The following is a 19,699-nucleotide window of genomic DNA, read 5'->3' as shown; positions in this document are numbered from 1 at the left end:
AGTCATTGATTATAATCTTCTACCTTAATATTTAATATGATATTACAAAGGATGGAAGAAAGAAAGAAAGAAAGAAAGAAAGAAAGAAAGAAAGAAAGAAAGAAAGAAAGAAAGAAAGAAAGAAAGAAAGAAAGAAAGAAACTAAGAAAAAACACAAACATGATTGTGAATTTAAGTTGTCAGCACACATCTGCTTTGGTTCAAATGCACTGCATATCTTCCTTCAGTCAGCCAACAAAACAACAATGGAAAAGATTAACATACTGTAGGTAAAGCAGTTGCATCAAATTGATTTTTTGCAATAGAGCATGATAATCCATACTGGCAGCTCTGGATAGTACCAGCACATTTCATGCTGGACTTGGTAATGCAAAGAACACAGTAAACAGCTTCACTTTTTCTCAAAAATAAATAATTGACTATTAAAACCTATCAGTCTTGACAAAGAAAGTCAGTAAGCACCAGTGGCCTAATGGATAAGGCACTGGCCTCTGAAAACAGGGATTGTGGGTTCAAGTCCTATCTGGGGTGGAACTCATTAAAGCAGCTGTGTCATCACTAGAGTTGATATCTTATCCTTGCTTCAACTGTACAGCATTCTTGTAGTGTTTAGATTGCAAAAACATGACCACGGAAGCTAAAAATTTACATTTATTATAACATTGTTGTTGTTTTTTTTTAACTTTTCTATCAATATGGAAAGCTTATTCAAGTGCCATCTGGCATGCATGATCCTTTGTTGCTCATCATTCATCACCAAAAATGATTTTCTTTTTAAATTCTTATGACTGTACTGATTGTATTGAATAAAATCCACATCTAGCATAACTGTTTTATGCTGCAAAGTGCTCCAGTGGTGCAATTGGTCAGAGCGTGGTACTTATAAGACAGTATCTGTTGAGCAATGTCAAGGTTGTGAATTCAAGCCTCACGTGGAGCATGTTTGTTTACAGTTTTTTTCCTTTTTCTTATGTCATTAGTCATTGATTATAATCTTCTACCTTAATATTTAATATGATATTACAAAGGATGGAAGAAAGAAAGAAAGAAAGAAAGAAAGAAAGAAAGAAAGAAAGAAAGAAAGAAAGAAAGAAAGAAAGAAAGAAAGAAAGAAAAAACACAAATATGATTGTGAATTTAAGTTGTCAGCACACATCTGCTTTGGATCAAATGCACTGCAAATCTTCCTTCAGTCAGCCAACAAAACAGCAATTGAAAGATTAACACACTGTTGGTAAAGCAGTTGCATCAAATAGATTTTTTGCAATATAGCATGATAATCCATACTGACAGCTCTGGATAGTACCAGCACATTTCTTGCTGGACTTGGTAATGCAAAGAACACAGTAAACAGCTTCACTTTTTTTCAAAAATAAATAATTGACTATTAAAAACCTATCAGTCTTGAGTGAGAAAGTCAGTAAGCCCCAGTGGCCTAATGGATAAGGCACTGGCCTCCTAAGCCAGAGATTGTGGGTTCAAGTCTCATCTGGGGTGGAACTCATTAAAGCAGCTGTGTCGTCACTAGAGTTGATATTTTATCCTTGCTTCAACTGTACAACAGTCTTGTAGTGTTTAGATTGCAAAAACATGACCACAGAAGCTAAAAATTACATTTATTATAACATTGTTGTGGTTTTTTTTTTTTACTTTTCTATCACTGTGGAAAGCTTAATCAAGTGCCATCTGGCATGCATGATCCTTTGTTGCTCATCATTCATCACCAAAAATGATTTTCTTTTTAAATTCTTATGACTGTACTGATTGTATTGAATAAAATCCACATCTAGCATAACTGTTTTATCCTGCAAAGTGCTCCAGTGGTGCAATTGGACAGCGCGTGGTACTTATAAGACAGTATCTGTTGAGCAATGTCAAGGTTGTGAATTCAAGTCTCACCTGAAGCAGTTTTGTTTACAGTTTTTTTCCTTTTTCTTATGTCATTAGTCATTGATTATAATCTTCTACCTTAATATTAATATGATATGACAAAGGATGGAAGAAAGAAAGAAAGAAAGAAAGAAAGAAAGAAAGAAAGAAAGAAAGAAAAAACACAAACATGATTGTGAATTTAAGTTGTCAGCACACATCTGCTTTGGTTCAAATGCACTGCATATCTTCCTTCAGTCAGCCAACAAAACAACAATGGAAAAGATTAACATACTGTAGGTAAAGCAGTTGCATCAAATTGATTTTTTGCAATAGAGCATGATAATCCATACTGGCAGCTCTGGATAGTACCAGCACATTTTATGCTGGACTTGGTAATGCAAAGAACACAGTAAACAGCTTCACTTTTTCTCAAAAATAAATAATTGACTATTAAAAACCTATCAGTCTTGAATGAGAAAGTCAGTAATCCCCAGTGGCCTAATGGATAAGGCACTGGCCTCCTAAGCCAGGGATTGTGGGTTCAAGTCCCATCTGGGGTGGAACTCATTAAAGCAGCTGTGTTGTCACTAGAGTTGATATTTTATCCTTGCTTCAACTGTACAACAGTCTTGTAGTGTTTAGATTGCAAAAACATGACCACAGAAGCTAAAAATGACATTTATTATAACATTGTTGTGGTTTCTTTGTTTACTTTTCTATCACTGTGGAAAGCTTATTTAAGTGCCATCTGGCATGCATGATCCTTTGTTGCTCATCATTCATCACCAAAAATGATTTTCTTTTTAAATTCTTATGACTGTACTGATTGTATTGAATAAAATCCACATCTAGCATAACTGTTTTATGCTGCAAAGTGCTCCAGTGGTGCAATTGGACAGCGCGTGGTACTTATAAGACAGTATCTGTTGAGCAATGTCAAGGTTGTGAATTCAAGTCACACCTGAAGCAGTTTTGTTTACAGTTTTTTTCCTTTTTCTTATGTCATTAGTCATTGATTATAATCTTCTACCTTAATATTAATATGATATTACAAAGGATGGAAGAAAGAAAGAAAGAAAGAAAGAAAGAAAGAAAGAAAGAAAGAAAAAACACAAACATGATTGTGAATTTAAGTTGTCAGCACACATCTGCTTTGGTTCAAATGCACTGCATATCTTCCTTCAGTCAGCCAACAAAACAACAATGGAAAAGATTAACATACTGTAGGTAAAGCAGTTGCATCAAATTGATTTTTTGCAATAGAGCATGATAATCCATACTGGCAGCTCTGGATAGTACCAGCACATTTCATGCTGGACTTGGTAATGCAAAGAACACAGTAAACAGCTTCACTTTTTCTCAAAAATAAATAATTGACTATTAAAAACCTATCAGTCATGAAGGAGAAAGTCAGTAAGCCCCAGTGGCCTAATGGATAAGGCACTGGCTTCCTAAGCCAGGGATTGTGGGTTCAAGTCCCATCTGGGGTGGAACTCATTAAAGCAGCTGTGTCGTCACTAGAGTTGATATTTTATCCTTGCTTCAACTGTACAACAGTCTTGTAGTGTTTAGATTGCAAAAACATGACCACAGAAGCTAAAAATGACATTTATTATAACATTGTTGTGTTTTTTTTGTTTACTTTTCTATCACTGTGGAAAGCTTATTCAAGTGCCATCTGGCATGCATGATCCTTTGTTGCTCATCATTCATCACCAAAAATGATTTTCTTTTTAAATTCTTATGACTGTACTGATTGTATTGAATAAAATCCACATCTAGCATACCTGTTTTTTGCTGCAAAGTGTTTCAGTGGTGCAATTGGTCAGAGCGTGGTACTTATAAGACAGTATATGTTGAGCAATATCAAGGTTGTGAATTCAAGTCTCACCTGAAGCAGTTTTGTTTACAGTTTTTTTTCCTTTTTCTTATGTCATTAGTCATTGATTATAATCTTCTACCTTAATATTTAATATGATATTACAAAGGATGGAAGAAAGAAAGAAAGAAAGAAAGAAAGAAAGAAAGAAAGAAAGAAAGAAAGAAAGAAAGAAAGAAAGAAAGAAAGAAAGAAAGAAAGAAAGAAAAAACACAAATATGATTGTGAATTTAAGTTGTCAGCACACATCTGCTTTGGATCAAATGCACTGCAAATCTTCCTTCAGTCAGCCAACAAAACAGCAATTGAAAAGATTAACACACTGTTGGTAAAGCAGTTGCATCAAATAGATTTTTTGCAATATAGCATGATAATCCATACTGACAGCTCTGGATAGTACCAGCACATTTCTTGCTGGACTTGGTAATGCAAAGAACACAGTAAACAGCTTCACTTTTTCTCAAAAATAAATAATTGACTATTAAAAACCTATCAGTCTTGAGTGAGAAAGTCAGTAAGCCCCAGTGGCCTAATGGATAAGGCACTGGCCTCCTAAGCCAGAGATTGTGGGTTCAAGTCTCATCTGGGGTGGAACTCATTAAAGCAGCTGTGTCGTCACTAGAGTTGATATTTTATCCTTGCTTCAACTGTACAACAGTCTTGTAGTGTTTAGATTGCAAAAACATGACCACAGAAGCTAAAAATTACATTTATTATAACATTGTTGTGGTTTTTTTTTTTTACTTTTCTATCACTGTGGAAAGCTTAATCAAGTGCCATCTGGCATGCATGATCCTTTGTTGCTCATCATTCATCACCAAAAATGATTTTCTTTTTAAATTCTTATGACTGTACTGATTGTATTGAATAAAATCCACATCTAGCATAACTGTTTTATCCTGCAAAGTGCTCCAGTGGTGCAATTGGACAGCGCGTGGTACTTATAAGACAGTATCTGTTGAGCAATGTCAAGGTTGTGAATTCAAGTCTCACCTGAAGCAGTTTTGTTTACAGTTTTTTCCTTTTTCTTATGTCATTAGTCATTGATTATAATCTTCTACCTTAATATTTAATATGATATTACAAAGGATGGAAGAAAGAAAGAAAGAAAGAAAGAAAGGAAGAAAGAAAGAAAGAAAGAAAGAAAGAAAGAAAGAAAGAAAGAAAGAAAGAAAGAAAGAAAGAAAGAAAGAAAGAAAGAAAGAAAGAAAGAAAAAACACAAACTTGATTGTGAATTTAAGTTGTCAGCACACATCTGCTTTTTTCAAATGCACTGCATATCTTCCTTCAGTCAGCCAACAAAACAACAATGGTAAAGATTAACATACTGTAGGTAAAGCAGTTACATCAAATTGATTTTTTGCAATAGAGCATGATAATCCATACTGGCAGCTCTGGATAGTACCAGCACATTTTATGCTGGACTTGGTAATGCAAAGAACACAGTAAACAGCTTCACTTTTTCTCAAAAATAAATAATTGACTATTAAAAACCTATCAGTCTTGAGTGAGAAAGTCAGTAATCCCCAGTGGCCTAATGGATAAGGCACTGGCCTCCTAAGCCAGGGATTGTGGGTTCAAGTCCCATCTGGGGTGGAACTCATTAAAGCAGCTGTGTCGTCACTAGAGTTGATATTTTATCCTTGCTTCAACTGTACAACAGTCTTGTAGTGTTTAGATTGCAAAAACATGACCACAGAAGCTAAAAATGACATTTATTATAACATTGTTGTGTTTTTTTTGTTTACTTTTCTATCACTGTGGAAAGCTTATTCAAGTGCCATCTGGCATGCATGATCCTTTGTTGCTCATCATTCATCACCAAAAATGATTTTCTTTTTAAATTCTTATGACTGTACTGATTGTATTAAATAAAATCCACATCTAGCATAACTGTTTTATGCTGCAAAGTGCTCCAGTGGTGCAATTGGTCAGAGCCTGGTACTTATAAGACAGTATCTGTTGAGCAATATCAAGGTTGTGAATTCAAGCCTCACCTGGAGCAGTTTTGTTTACAGTTTTTTTCCTTTTTCTTATGTCATTAGTCATTGATTATAATCTTCTACCTTAATATTTAATATGATATTACAAAGGATGGAAGAAAGAAAGAAAGAAAGAAAGAAAGAAAGAAAGAAAGAAAGAAAGAAAGAAAGAAAGAAAGAAAGAAAGAAAGAAAGAACACAAACATGATTGTGAATTTAAGTTGTCAGCACACATCTGCTTTGGTTCAAATGCACTGCATATCTTCCTTCAGTCAGCCAACAAAACAACAATGGAAAAGATTAACATACTGTAGGTAAAGCAGTTGCATCAAATTGATTTTTTGCAATAGAGCATGATAATCCATACTGGCAGCTCTGGATAGTACCAGCACATTTCATGCTGGACTTGGTAATGCAAAGAACACAGTAAACAGCTTCACTTTTTCTCAAAAATAAATAATTGACTATTAAAAACCTATCAGTCTTGAATGAGAAAGTCAGTAAGCCCCAGTGGCCTAATGGATAAGGCACTTACCTCCTAAGCCGGGGATTGTGGGTTCAAGTCCCATCTGGGGTGGAACTCATTAAAGCAGCTGTGTCGTCACTAGAGTTGATATTTTATCCTTGCTTCAACTGTACAACAGTCTTGTAGTGTTTAGATTGCAAAAACATGACCACAGAAGCTAAAAATGACATTTATTATAACATTGTTGTGTTTTTTTTGTTTACTTTTCTATCACTGTGGAAAGCTTATTCAAGTGCCATCTGGCATGCATGATCCTTTGTTGCTCATCATTCATCACCAAAAATGATTTTCTTTTTAAATTCTTATGACTGTACTGATTGTATTGAATAAAATCCACATCTAGCATAACTGTTTTATGCTGCAAAGTGCTCCAGTGGTGCAATTGGTCAGAGCGTGGTACTTATAAGACAGTATATGTTGAGCAATATCAAGGTTGTGAATTCAAGTCTCACCTGAAGCAGTTTTGTTTACAGTTTTTTTCCTTTTTCTTATGTCATTAGTCATTGATTATAATCTTCTACCTTAATATTTAATATGATATTACAAAGGATGGAAGAAAGAAAGAAAGAAAGAAAGAAAGAAAGAAAGAAAGAAAGAAAGAAAGAAAGAAAGAAAGAAAGAAAGAAAGAAAGAAAGAAAGAAAGAAAGAAACTAAGAAAAAACACAAACATGATTGTGAATTTAAGTTGTCAGCACACATCTGCTTTGGTTCAAATGCACTGCATATCTTCCTTCAGTCAGCCAACAAAACAACAATGGAAAAGATTAACATACTGTAGGTAAAGCAGTTGCATCAAATTGATTTTTTGCAATAGAGCATGATAATCCATACTGGCAGCTCTGGATAGTACCAGCACATTTCATGCTGGACTTGGTAATGCAAAGAACACAGGAAACAGCTTCACTTTTTCTCAAAAATAAATAATTGACTATTAAAACCTATCAGTCTTGACAAAGAAAGTCAGTAAGCACCAGTGGCCTAATGGATAAGGCACTGGCCTCCGAAAACAGGGATTGTGGGTTCAAGTCCTATCTGGGGTGGAACTCATTAAAGCAGCTGTGTCGTCACTAGAGTTGATATCTTATCCTTGCTTCAACTGTACAGCATTCTTGTAGTGTTTAGATTGCAAAAACATGACCACAGAAGCTAAAAATGACATTTATTATAACATTGTTGTGTTTTTTTTGTTTACTTTTCTATCACTGTGGAAAGCTTATTCAAGTGCCATCTGGCATGCATGATCCTTTGTTGCTCATCATTCATCACCAAAAATTATTTTCGTTTTAAATTCTTATGACTGTACTGATTGTATTGAATAAAATCCACATCTAGCATAACTGTTTTATGCTGCAAAGTGCTCCAGTGGTGCAATTGGTCAGAGCGTGGTACTTATAAGACAGTATCTGTTGAGCAATATCAAGGTTGTGAATTCAAGCCTCACCTGGAGCAGTTTTGTTTACAGTTTTTTTCCTTTTTCTTATGTCATTATACATTGATTATAATCTTCTACCTTAATATTTAATATGATATTACAAAGGATGGAAGAAAGAAAGAAAGAAAGAAAGAAAGAAAGAAAGAAAGAAAGAAACTAAGAAAAAACACAAACATGATTGTGAATTTAAGTTGTCAGCACACATCTGCTTTGGTTCAAATGCACTGCATATCTTCCTTCAGTCAGCCAACAAAACAACAATGGAAAAGATTAACATACTGTAGGTAAAGCAGTTGCATCAAATTGATTTTTTGCAATAGAGCATGATAATCCATACTGGCAGCTCTGGATAGTACCAGCACATTTCATGCTGGACTTGGTAATGCAAAGAACACAGTAAACAGCTTCACTTTTTCTCAAAAATAAATAATTGACTATTAAAAACCTATCAGTCTTGAAGGAGAAAGTCAGTAAGCCCCAGTGGCCTAATGGATAAGGCACTGGCCTCCTAAGCCAGGGATTGTGGGTTCAAGTCCCATCTGGGGTGGAACTCATTAAAGCAGCTGTGTCGTCACTAGAGTTGATATTTTATCCTTGCTTCAACTGTACAACAGTCTTGTAGTGTTTAGATTGCAAAAACATGACCACAGAAGCTAAAAATGACATTTATTATAACATTGTTGTGTTTTTTTTGTTTACTTTTCTATCACTGTGGAAAGCTTATTCAAGTGCCATCTGGCATGCATGATCCTTTGTTGCTCATCATTCATCACCAAAAATGATTTTCTTTTTAAATTCTTATGACTGTACTGATTGTATTGAATAAAATCCACATCTAGCATAACTGTTTTATGCTGCAAAGTGCTCCAGTGGTGCAATTGGTCAGAGCGTGGTACTTATAAGACAGTATTTGTTGAGCAATATCAAGGTTGTGAATTCAAGCCTCACCTGGAGCAGTTTTGTTTACAGTTTTTTTCCTTTATCTTATGTCATTAGTCATTGATTATAATCTTCTACCTTAATATTTAATATGATATTACAAAGGATGGAAGAAAGAAAGAAAGAAAGAAAGAAAGAAAGAAAGAAAGAAAGAAAGAAAGAAAGAAAGAAAGAAAGAAAGAAACTAAGAAAAAACACAAACATGATTGTGAATTTAAGTTGTCAGCACACATCTGCTTTGGTTCAAATGCACTGCATATCTTCCTTCAGTCAGCCAACAAAACAACAATTGAAAAGATTAACATACTGTAGGTAAAGCAGTTGCATCAAATTGATTTTTTGCAATAGAGCATGATAATCCATACTGGCAGCTCTGGATAGTACCAGCACATTTCATGCTGGACTTGGTAATGCAAAGAACACAGTAAACAGCTTCACTTTTTCTCAAAAATAAATAATTGACTATTAAAAACCTATCAGTCTTGAAGGAGAAAGTCAGTAAGCCCCAGTGGCCTAATGGATAAGGCACTGGCCTCCTAAGCCAGGGATTGTGGGTTCAAGTCCCATCTGGGGTGGAACTCATTAAAGCAGCTGTGTCGTCACTAGAGTTGATATTTTATCCTTGCTTCAACTGTACAACAGTCTTGTAGTGTTTAGATTGCAAAAACATGACCACAGAAGCTAAAAATGACATTTATTATAACATTGTTGTGTTTTTTTTGTTTACTTTTCTATCACTGTGGAAAGCTTATTCAAGTGCCATCTGGCATGCATGATCCTTTGTTGCTCATCATTCATCACCAAAAATGATTTTCTTTTTAAATTCTTATGACTGTACTGATTGTATTGAATAAAATCCACATCTAGCATAACTGTTTTATGCTGCAAAGTGCTCCAGTGGTGCAATTGGTCAGAGCGTGGTACTTATAAGACAGTATATGTTGAGCAATATCAAGGTTGTGAATTCAAGTCTCACCTGAAGCAGTTTTGTTTACAGTTTTTTTCCTTTTTCTTATGTCATTAGTCATTGATTATAATCTTCTACCTTAATATTTAATATGATATTACAAAGGATGGAAGAAAGAAAGAAAGAAAGAAAGAAAGAAAGAAAGAAAGAAACTAAGAAAAAACACAAACATGATTGTGAATTTAAGTTGTCAGCACACATCTGCTTTGGTTCAAATGCACTGCATATCTTCCTTCAGTCAGCCAACAAAACAACAATGGAAAAGATTAACATACTGTAGGTAAAGCAGTTGCATCAAATTGATTTTTTGCAATAGAGCATGATAATCCATACTGGCAGCTCTGGATAGTACCAGCACATTTCATGCTGGACTTGGTAATGCAAAGAACACAGGAAACAGCTTCACTTTTTCTCAAAAATAAATAATTGACTATTAAAACCTATCAGTCTTGACAAAGAAAGTCAGTAAGCACCAGTGGCCTAATGGATAAGGCACTGGCCTCCGAAAACAGGGATTGTGGGTTCAAGTCCTATCTGGGGTGGAACTCATTAAAGCAGCTGTGTCGTCACTAGAGTTGATATCTTATCCTTGCTTCAACTGTACAGCATTCTTGTAGTGTTTAGATTGCAAAAACATGACCACGGAAGCTAAAAAATTACATTTATTATAACATTGTTGTTGTTGTTTTTTTAACTTTTCTATCAATATGGAAAGCTTATTCAAGTGCCATCTGGCATGCATGATCCTTTGTTGCTCATCATTCATCACCAAAAATTATTTTCGTTTTAAATTCTTATGACTGTACTGATTGTATTGAATAAAATCCACATCTAGCATAACTGTTTTATGCTGCAAAGTGCTCCAGTGGTGCAATTGGTCAGAGCGTGGTACTTATAAGACAGTATCTGTTGAGCAATATCAAGGTTGTGAATTCAAGCCTCACCTGGAGCAGTTTTGTTTACAGTTTTTTTCCTTTTTCTTATGTCATTAGTCATTGATTATAATCTTCTACCTTAATATTTAATATGATATTACAAAGGATGGAAGAAAGAAAGAAAGAAAGAAAGAAAGAAAGAAAGAAAGAAAGAAAGAAAGAAAGAAAGAAAGAAAGAAAGAAACTAAGAAAAAACACAAACATGATTGTGAATTTAAGTTGTCAGCACACATCTGCTTTGGTTCAAATGCACTGCATATCTTCCTTCAGTCAGCCAACAAAACAACAATGGAAAAGATTAACATACTGTAGGTAAAGCAGTTGCATCAAATTGATTTTTTGCAATAGAGCATGATAATCCATACTGGCAGCTCTGGATAGTACCAGCACATTTCATGCTGGACTTGGTAATGCAAAGAACACAGTAAACAGCTTCACTTTTTCTCAAAAATAAATAATTGACTATTAAAAACCTATCAGTCTTGAAGGAGAAAGTCAGTAAGCCCCAGTGGCCTAATGGATAAGGCACTGGCCTCCTAAGCCAGGGATTGTGGGTTCAAGTCCCATCTGGGGTGGAACTCATTAAAGCAGCTGTGTCGTCACTAGAGTTGATATTTTATCCTTGCTTCAACTGTACAACAGTCTTGTAGTGTTTAGATTGCAAAAACATGACCACAGAAGCTAAAAATGACATTTATTATAACATTGTTGTGTTTTTTTTGTTTACTTTTCTATCACTGTGGAAAGCTTATTCAAGTGCCATCTGGCATGCATGATCCTTTGTTGCTCATCATTCATCACCAAAAATGATTTTCTTTTTAAATTCTTATGACTGTACTGATTGTATTGAATAAAATCCACATCTAGCATAACTGTTTTATGCTGCAAAGTGCTCCAGTGGTGCAATTGGTCAGAGCGTGGTACTTATAAGACAGTATTTGTTGAGCAATATCAAGGTTGTGAATTCAAGCCTCACCTGGAGCAGTTTTGTTTACAGTTTTTTTCCTTTATCTTATGTCATTAGTCATTGATTATAATCTTCTACCTTAATATTTAATATGATATTACAAAGGATGGAAGAAAGAAAGAAAGAAAGAAAGAAAGAAAGAAAGAAAGAAAGAAAGAAAGAAAGAAAGAAAGAAAGAAAGAAAGAAAGAAACTAAGAAAAAACACAAACATGATTGTGAATTTAAGTTGTCAGCACACATCTGCTTTGGTTCAAATGCACTGCATATCTTCCTTCAGTCAGCCAACAAAACAACAATTGAAAAGATTAACATACTGTAGGTAAAGCAGTTGCATCAAATTGATTTTTTGCAATAGAGCATGATAATCCATACTGGCAGCTCTGGATAGTACCAGCACATTTCATGCTGGACTTGGTAATGCAAAGAACACAGTAAACAGCTTCACTTTTTCTCAAAAATAAATAATTGACTATTAAAAACCTATCAGTCTTGAAGGAGAAAGTCAGTAAGCCCCAGTGGCCTAATGGATAAGGCACTGGCCTCCTAAGCCAGGGATTGTGGGTTCAAGTCCCATCTGGGGTGGAACTCATTAAAGCAGCTGTGTCGTCACTAGAGTTGATATTTTATCCTTGCTTCAACTGTACAACAGTCTTGTAGTGTTTAGATTGCAAAAACATGACCACAGAAGCTAAAAATGACATTTATTATAACATTGTTGTGTTTTTTTTGTTTACTTTTCTATCACTGTGGAAAGCTTATTCAAGTGCCATCTGGCATGCATGATCCTTTGTTGCTCATCATTCATCACCAAAAATGATTTTCTTTTTAAATTCTTATGACTGTACTGATTGTATTGAATAAAATCCACATCTAGCATAACTGTTTTATGCTGCAAAGTGCTCCAGTGGTGCAATTGGTCAGAGCGTGGTACTTATAAGACAGTATATGTTGAGCAATATCAAGGTTGTGAATTCAAGTCTCACCTGAAGCAGTTTTGTTTACAGTTTTTTTCCTTTTTCTTATGTCATTAGTCATTGATTATAATCTTCTACCTTAATATTTAATATGATATTACAAAGGATGGAAGAAAGAAAGAAAGAAAGAAAGAAAGAAAGAAAGAAAGAAACTAAGAAAAAACACAAACATGATTGTGAATTTAAGTTGTCAGCACACATCTGCTTTGGTTCAAATGCACTGCATATCTTCCTTCAGTCAGCCAACAAAACAACAATGGAAAAGATTAACATACTGTAGGTAAAGCAGTTGCATCAAATTGATTTTTTGCAATAGAGCATGATAATCCATACTGGCAGCTCTGGATAGTACCAGCACATTTCATGCTGGACTTGGTAATGCAAAGAACACAGGAAACAGCTTCACTTTTTCTCAAAAATAAATAATTGACTATTAAAACCTATCAGTCTTGACAAAGAAAGTCAGTAAGCACCAGTGGCCTAATGGATAAGGCACTGGCCTCCGAAAACAGGGACTGTGGGTTCAAGTCCTATCTGGGGTGGAACTCATTAAAGCAGCTGTGTCGTCACTAGAGTTGATATCTTATCCTTGCTTCAACTGTACAGCATTCTTGTAGTGTTTAGATTGCAAAAACATGACCACGGAAGCTAAAAAATTACATTTATTATAACATTGTTGTTGTTGTTTTTTTAACTTTTCTATCAATATGGAAAGCTTATTCAAGTGCCATCTGGCATGCATGATCCTTTGTTGCTCATCATTCATCACCAAAAATGATTTTCGTTTTAAATTCTTATGACTGTACTGATTGTATTGAATAAAATCCACATCTAGCATAACTGTTTTATGCTGCAAAGTGCTCCAGTGGTGCAATTGGTCAGAGCGTGGTACTTATAAGACAGTATCTGTTGAGCAATATCAAGGTTGTGAATTCAAGCCTCACCTGGAGCAGTTTTGTTTACAGTTTTTTTCCTTTTTCTTATGTCATTAGTCATTGATTATAATCTTCTACCTTAATATTTAATATGATATTACAAAGGATGGAAGAAAGAAAGAAAGAAAGAAAGAAAGAAAGAAAGAAAGAAAGAAAGAAAGAAAGAAAGAAAGAAAGAAAGAAAGAAAGAAAGAAAGAAAGAAAGAAAGAAAGAAAGAAAAAACACAAACATGATTGTGAATTTAAGTTGTCAGCACACATCTGCTTTGGTTCAAATGCACTGCATATCTTCCTTCAGTCAGCCAACAAAACAACAATGGAAAAGATTAACATACTGTAGGTAAAGCAGTTGCATCAAATTGATTTTTTGCAATAGAGCATGATAATCCATACTGGCAGCTCTGGATAGTACCAGCACATTTCATGCTGGACTTGGTAATGCAAAGAACACAGTAAACAGCTTCACTTTTTCTCAAAAATAAATAATTGACTATTAAAAACCTATCAGTCTTGAAGGAGAAAGTCAGTAAGCCCCAGTGGCCTAATGGATAAGGCACTGGCCTCCTAAGCGAGGGATTGTGGGTTCATGTCCCATCTGGGGTGGAACTCATTAAAGCAGCTGTGTCGTCACTAGAGTTGATATTTTATCCTTGCTTCAACTGTACAACAGTCTTGTAGTGTTTAGATTGCAAAAACATGACCACAGAAGCTAAAAATGACATTTATTATAACATTGTTGTGTTTTTTTTGTTTACTTTTCTATCACTGTGGAAAGCTTATTCAAGTGCCATCTGGCATGCATGATCCTTTGTTGCTCATCATTCATCACCAAAAATGATTTTCTTTTTAAATTCTTATGACTGTACTGATTGTATTGAATAAAATCCACATCTAGCATAACTGTTTTATGCTGCAAAGTGCTCCAGTGGTGCAATTGGTCAGAGCGTGGTACTTATAAGACAGTATTTGTTGAGCAATATCAAGGTTGTGAATTCAAGCCTCACCTGGAGCAGTTTTGTTTACAGTTTTTTTCCTTTATCTTATGTCATTAGTCATTGATTATAATCTTCTACCTTAATATTTAATATGATATTACAAAGGATGGAAGAAAGAAAGAAAGAAAGAAAGAAAGAAAGAAAGAAACTAAGAAAAAACACAAACATGATTGTGAATTTAAGTTGTCAGCACACATCTGCTTTGGTTCAAATGCACTGCATATCTTCCTTCAGTCAGCCAACAAAACAACAATGGAAAAGATTAACATACTGTAGGTAAAGCAGTTGCATCAAATTGATTTTTTGCAATAGAGCATGATAATCCATACTGGCAGCTCTGGATAGTACCAGCACATTTCATGCTGGACTTGGTAATGCAAAGAACACAGTAAACAGCTTCACTTTTTCTCAAAAATAAATAATTGACTATTAAAACCTATCAGTTTTGACAAAGAAAGTCAGTAAGCACCAGTGGCCTAATGGATAAGGCACTGGCCTCTGAAAACAGGGATTGTGGGTTCAAGTCCTATCTGGGGTGGAACTCATTAAAGCAGCTGTGTCATCACTAGAGTTGATATCTTATCCTTGCTTCAACTGTACAGCATTCTTGTAGTGTTTAGATTGCAAAAACATGACCACGGAAGCTAAAAAATGACATTAATTATAACATTGTTGTTGTTTTTTTTTTAACTTTTCTATCAATATGGAAAGCTTATTCAAGTGCCATCTGGCATGCATGATCCTTTGTTGCTCATCATTCATCACCAAAAATGATTTTCTTTTTAAATTCTTATGACTGTACTGATTGTATTGAATAAAATCCACATCTAGCATAACTGTTTTATGCTGCAAAGTGCTCCAGTGGTGCAATTGGTCAGAGCGTGGTACTTATAAGACAGTATCTGTTGAGCAATATCAAGGTTGTGAATTCAAGCCTCACCTGGAGCAGTTTTGTTTACAGTTTTTTTCCTTTTTCTTATGTCATTAGTCATTGATTATAATCTTCTACCTTAATATTTAATATGATATTACAAAGGTTGGAAGAAAGAAAGAAAGAAAGAAAGAAAGAAAGAAAGAAAGAAAGAAAGAAACTAAGAAAAAACACAAACATGATTGTGAATTTAAGTTGTCAGCACACATCTGCTTTGGTTCAAATGCACTGCATATCTTCCTTCAGTCAGCCAACAAAACAACAATGGAAAAGATTAACATACTGTAGGTAAAGCAGTTGCATCAAATTGATTTTTTGCAATAGAGCATGATAATCCATACTGGCAGCTCTGGATAGTACCAGCACATTTCATGCTGGACTTGGTAATGCAAAGAACACAGTAAACAGCTTCACTTTTTCTCAAAAATAAATAATTGACTATTAAAACCTATCAGTCTTGACAAAGAAAGTCAGTAAGCACCAGTGGCCTAATGGATAAGGCACTGGCCTCCGAAAACAGGGATTGTGGGTTCAAGTCCTATCTGGGGTGGAACTCATTAAAGCAGCTGTGTCGTCACTAGAGTTGATATATTATCCTTGCTTCAACTGTACAGCATTCTTGTAGTGTTTAGATTGCAAAAACATGACCACGGAAGCTAAAAAATGACATTTATTATAACATTGTTGTGGGTTTTTTTTTTACTTTTCTATCAATATGGAAAGCTTATTCAAGTGCCATCTGGCATGCATGATCCTTTGTTGCTCATCATTCATCACCAAAAATGATTTTCTTTTTAAATTCTTATGACTGCACTGATTGTATTGAATAAAATCCACATCTAGCATAACTGTTTTATGCTGCAAAGTGCTCCAGTGGTGCAATTGGTCAGAGCGTAGTATTTATAAGACAGTATCTGTTGAGCAATATCAAGGTTGTCAATTCAAGCCTCACCTGGAGCAGTTTTGTTTACAGTTTTTTTCCTTTTTCTTATGTCATTAGTCATTGATTATAATCTTCTACCTTAATATTTAATATGATATTACAAAGGATGGAAGAAAGAAAGAAAGAAAGAAAGAAAGAAAGAAAGAAAGAAAGAAAGAAAGAAAGAAAGAAAGAAAGAAAAAACACAAACATGATTGTGAATTTAAGTTGTCAGCACACATCTGCTTTGGTTCAAATGCACTGCATATCTTCCTTCAGTCAGCCAACAAAACAACAATGGAAAAGATTAACATACTGTAGGTAAAGCAGTTGCATCAAATTGATTTTTTGCAATAGAGCATGATAATCCATACTGGCAGCTCTGGATAGTACCAGCACATTTCATGCTGGACTTGGTAATGCAAAGAACACAGTAAACAGCTTCACTTTTTCTCAAAAATAAATAATTGACTATTAAAAACCTATCAGTCTTGAAGAAGAAAGTCAGTAAGCCCCAGTGGCCTAATGGATAAGGCACTGGCCTCCTAAGCCAGGGATTGTGGGTTCAAGTCCCATCTGGGGTGGAACTCATTAAAGCAGCTGTGTCGTCACTAGAGTTGATATTTTATCCTTGCTTCAACTGTACAACAGTCTTGTAGTGTTTAGATTGCAAAAACATGACCACGGAAGCTAAAAAATGACATTTATTATAACATTGTTGTGGGTTTTTTTTTTACTTTTCTATCAATATGGAAAGCTTATTCAAGTGCCATCTGGCATGCATGATCCTTTGTTGCTCATCATTCATCACCAAAAATGATTTTCTTTTTAAATTCTTATGACTGTACTGATTGTATTGAATAAAATCCACATCTAGCATAACTGTTTTATGCTGCAAAGTGCTCCAGTGGTGCAATTGGTCAGAGCGTGGTACTTATAAGACAGTATCTGTTGAGCAATATCAAGGTTGTGAATTCAAGCCTCACCTGGAGCAGTTTTGTTTACAGTTTTTTACCTTTTTCTTATGTCATTAGTCATTGATTATAATCTTCTACCTTAATATTTAATATGATATTACAAAGGATGGAAGAAAGAAAGAAAGAAAGAAAGAAAGAAAGAAAGAAAGAAAGAAAGAAAGAAAGAAAGAAAAAACACAAACATGATTGTAAATTTAAGTTGTCAGCACACATCTGCTTTGGTTCAAATGCACTGCATATCTTCCTTCAGTCAGCCAACAAAACAACAATGGAAAAGATTAACATACTGTAGGTAAAGCAGTTGCATCAAATTGATTTTTTGCAATAGAGCATGATAATCCATACTGGCAGCTCTGGATAGTACCAGCACATTTCATGCTGGACTTGGTAATGCAAAGAACACAGTAAACAGCTTCACTTTTTCTCAAAAATAAATAATTGACTATTAAAAACCTATCAGTCTTGAAGGAGAAAGTCAGTAAGCCCCAGTGGCCTAATGGATAAGGCACTGGCCTCCTAAGCCAGGGATTGTGGGTTCAAGTCCCATCTGGGGTGGAACTCATTAAAGCAGCTGTGTCGTCACTAGAGTTGATATTTTATCCTTGCTTCAACTGTACAACAGTCTTGTAGTGTTTAGATTGCAAAAACATGACCACAGAAGCTAAAAATGACATTTATTATAACATTGTTGTGTTTTTTTTGTTTACTTTTCTATCACTGTGGAAAGCTTATTCAAGTGCCATCTGGCATGCATGATCCTTTGTTGCTCATCATTCATCACCAAAAATGATTTTCTTTTTAAATTCTTATGACTGTACTGATTGTATTGAATAAAATCCACATCTAGCATAACTGTTTTATGCTGCAAAGTGCTCCAGTGGTGCAATTGGTCAGAGCGTGGTACTTATAAGACAGTATATGTTGAGCAATATCAAGGATGTGAATTCAAGTCTCACCTGAAGCAGTTTTGTTTACACTTTTTTTCCTTTTTCTTATGTCATTAGTCATTGATTATAATCTTCTACCTTAATATTTAATATGATATTACAAAGGATGGAAGAAAGAAAGAAAGAAAGAAAGATAGATAGATAGATAGAAAGAAAGAAAGAAAGAAAGAAAGAAAGAAAGAAAGAAAGAAAGAAAGAAAGAAAGAAAGAAAGAAAGAAAGAAAGAAAGAAAAAACACAAATATGATTGTGAATTTAAGTTGTCAGCACACATCTGCTTTGGATCAAATGCACTGCAAATCTTCCTTCAGTCAGCCAACAAAACAGCAATTGAAAAGATTAACACACTGTTGGTAAAGCAGTTGCATCAAATAGATTTTTTGCAATATAGCATGATAATCCATAGTGACAGCTCTGGATAGTACCAGCACATTTCTTGCTGGACTTGGTAATGCAAAGAACACAGTAAACAGCTTCACTTTTTTTCAAAAATAAATAATTGACTATTAAAAACCTATCAGTCTTGAGTGAGAAAGTCAGTAAGCCCCAGTGGCCTAATGGATAAGGCACTGTCCTCCTAAGCCAGAGATTGTGGGTTCAAGTCTCATCTGGGGTGGAACTCATTAAAGCAGCTGTGTCGTCACTAGAGTTGATATTTTATCCTTGCTTCAACTGTACAACAGTCTTGTAGTGTTTAGATTGCAAAAACTTGACCACAGAAGCTAAAAATTACATTTATTATAACATTGTTGTGGTTTTTTTTTTTACTTTTCTATCACTGTGGAAAGCTTAATCAAGTGCCATCTGGCATGCATGATCCTTTGTTGCTCATCATTCATCACCAAAAATGATTTTCTTTTTAAATTCTTATGACTGTACTGATTGTATTGAATAAAATCCACATCTAGCATAACTGTTTTATCCTGCAAAGTGCTCCAGTGGTGCAATTGGACAGCGCGTGGTACTTATAAGACAGTATCTGTTGAGCAATGTCAAGGTTGTGAATTCAAGTCTCACCTGAAGCAGTTTTGTTTACAGTTTTTTTCCTTTTTCTTATGTCATTAGTCATTGATTATAATCTTCTACCTTAATATTAATATGATGTTACAAAGGATGAAAGAAAGAAAGAAAGAAAGAAAGAAAGAAAGAAAGAAAGAAAGAAAGAAAGAAAGAAAAAACACAAACATGATTGTGAATTTAAGTTGTCAGCACACATCTGCTTTGGTTCAAATGCACTGCATATCTTCCTTCAGTCAGCCAACAAAACAACAATGGAAAAGATTAACATACTGTAGGTAAAGCAGTTGCATCAAATTGATTTTTTGCAATAGAGCATGATAATCCATACTGGCAGCTCTGGATAGTACCAGCACATTTTATGCTGGACTTGGTAATGCAAAGAACACAGTAAACAGCTTCACTTTTTCTCAAAAATAAATAATTGACTATTAAAAATCTATCAGTCTTGAATGAGAAAGTCAGTAATCCCCAGTGGCCTAATGGATAAGGCACTGACC

The 19,699-nt window shown here is 34.8% G+C and overlaps 11 non-coding genes across 11 annotated transcripts; all 11 read left to right on the top strand.

Moving 5' to 3' along the window:
• The first annotated feature begins 1,424 nt into the window (after nt 1-1,424).
• TRNAR-CCU (transfer RNA arginine (anticodon CCU)) lies at nt 1,425-1,497 on the top strand. Its single transcript has one exon. It is a non-coding gene; the product is annotated as a tRNA-Arg (tRNA).
• An 862-nt stretch (nt 1,498-2,359) lies between these two features.
• On the top strand, nt 2,360-2,435 carry TRNAR-CCU (transfer RNA arginine (anticodon CCU)). Its single transcript has one exon. It is a non-coding gene; the product is annotated as a tRNA-Arg (tRNA).
• An 854-nt stretch (nt 2,436-3,289) lies between these two features.
• TRNAR-CCU (transfer RNA arginine (anticodon CCU)) lies at nt 3,290-3,362 on the top strand. The gene has a single exon. It is a non-coding gene; the product is annotated as a tRNA-Arg (tRNA).
• A 907-nt stretch (nt 3,363-4,269) lies between these two features.
• Nucleotides 4,270-4,342, top strand: TRNAR-CCU (transfer RNA arginine (anticodon CCU)). Its single transcript has one exon. It is a non-coding gene; the product is annotated as a tRNA-Arg (tRNA).
• A 933-nt stretch (nt 4,343-5,275) lies between these two features.
• Nucleotides 5,276-5,351, top strand: TRNAR-CCU (transfer RNA arginine (anticodon CCU)). Its single transcript has one exon. It is a non-coding gene; the product is annotated as a tRNA-Arg (tRNA).
• Nucleotides 5,352-8,167: 2,816 nt separating this feature from the next.
• TRNAR-CCU (transfer RNA arginine (anticodon CCU)) lies at nt 8,168-8,240 on the top strand. Its single transcript has one exon. It is a non-coding gene; the product is annotated as a tRNA-Arg (tRNA).
• An 894-nt stretch (nt 8,241-9,134) lies between these two features.
• Nucleotides 9,135-9,207, top strand: TRNAR-CCU (transfer RNA arginine (anticodon CCU)). Its single transcript has one exon. It is a non-coding gene; the product is annotated as a tRNA-Arg (tRNA).
• Nucleotides 9,208-11,036: 1,829 nt separating this feature from the next.
• Nucleotides 11,037-11,109, top strand: TRNAR-CCU (transfer RNA arginine (anticodon CCU)). Its single transcript has one exon. It is a non-coding gene; the product is annotated as a tRNA-Arg (tRNA).
• Nucleotides 11,110-12,011: 902 nt separating this feature from the next.
• Nucleotides 12,012-12,084, top strand: TRNAR-CCU (transfer RNA arginine (anticodon CCU)). Its single transcript has one exon. It is a non-coding gene; the product is annotated as a tRNA-Arg (tRNA).
• Nucleotides 12,085-16,770: 4,686 nt separating this feature from the next.
• Nucleotides 16,771-16,843, top strand: TRNAR-CCU (transfer RNA arginine (anticodon CCU)). The gene has a single exon. It is a non-coding gene; the product is annotated as a tRNA-Arg (tRNA).
• Nucleotides 16,844-17,718: 875 nt separating this feature from the next.
• On the top strand, nt 17,719-17,791 carry TRNAR-CCU (transfer RNA arginine (anticodon CCU)). The gene has a single exon. It is a non-coding gene; the product is annotated as a tRNA-Arg (tRNA).
• The last annotated feature ends 1,908 nt before the right edge of the window (nt 17,792-19,699 follow it).

This window comes from Pseudophryne corroboree, unplaced genomic scaffold, assembly GCF_028390025.1.
Source record: "Pseudophryne corroboree isolate aPseCor3 unplaced genomic scaffold, aPseCor3.hap2 scaffold_129, whole genome shotgun sequence".
Lineage (NCBI taxonomy): Eukaryota > Metazoa > Chordata > Amphibia > Anura > Myobatrachidae > Pseudophryne > Pseudophryne corroboree.
Note: the sequence above shows the minus strand (reverse complement) of the source record. Positions and strands in the feature narration are given on the sequence as shown.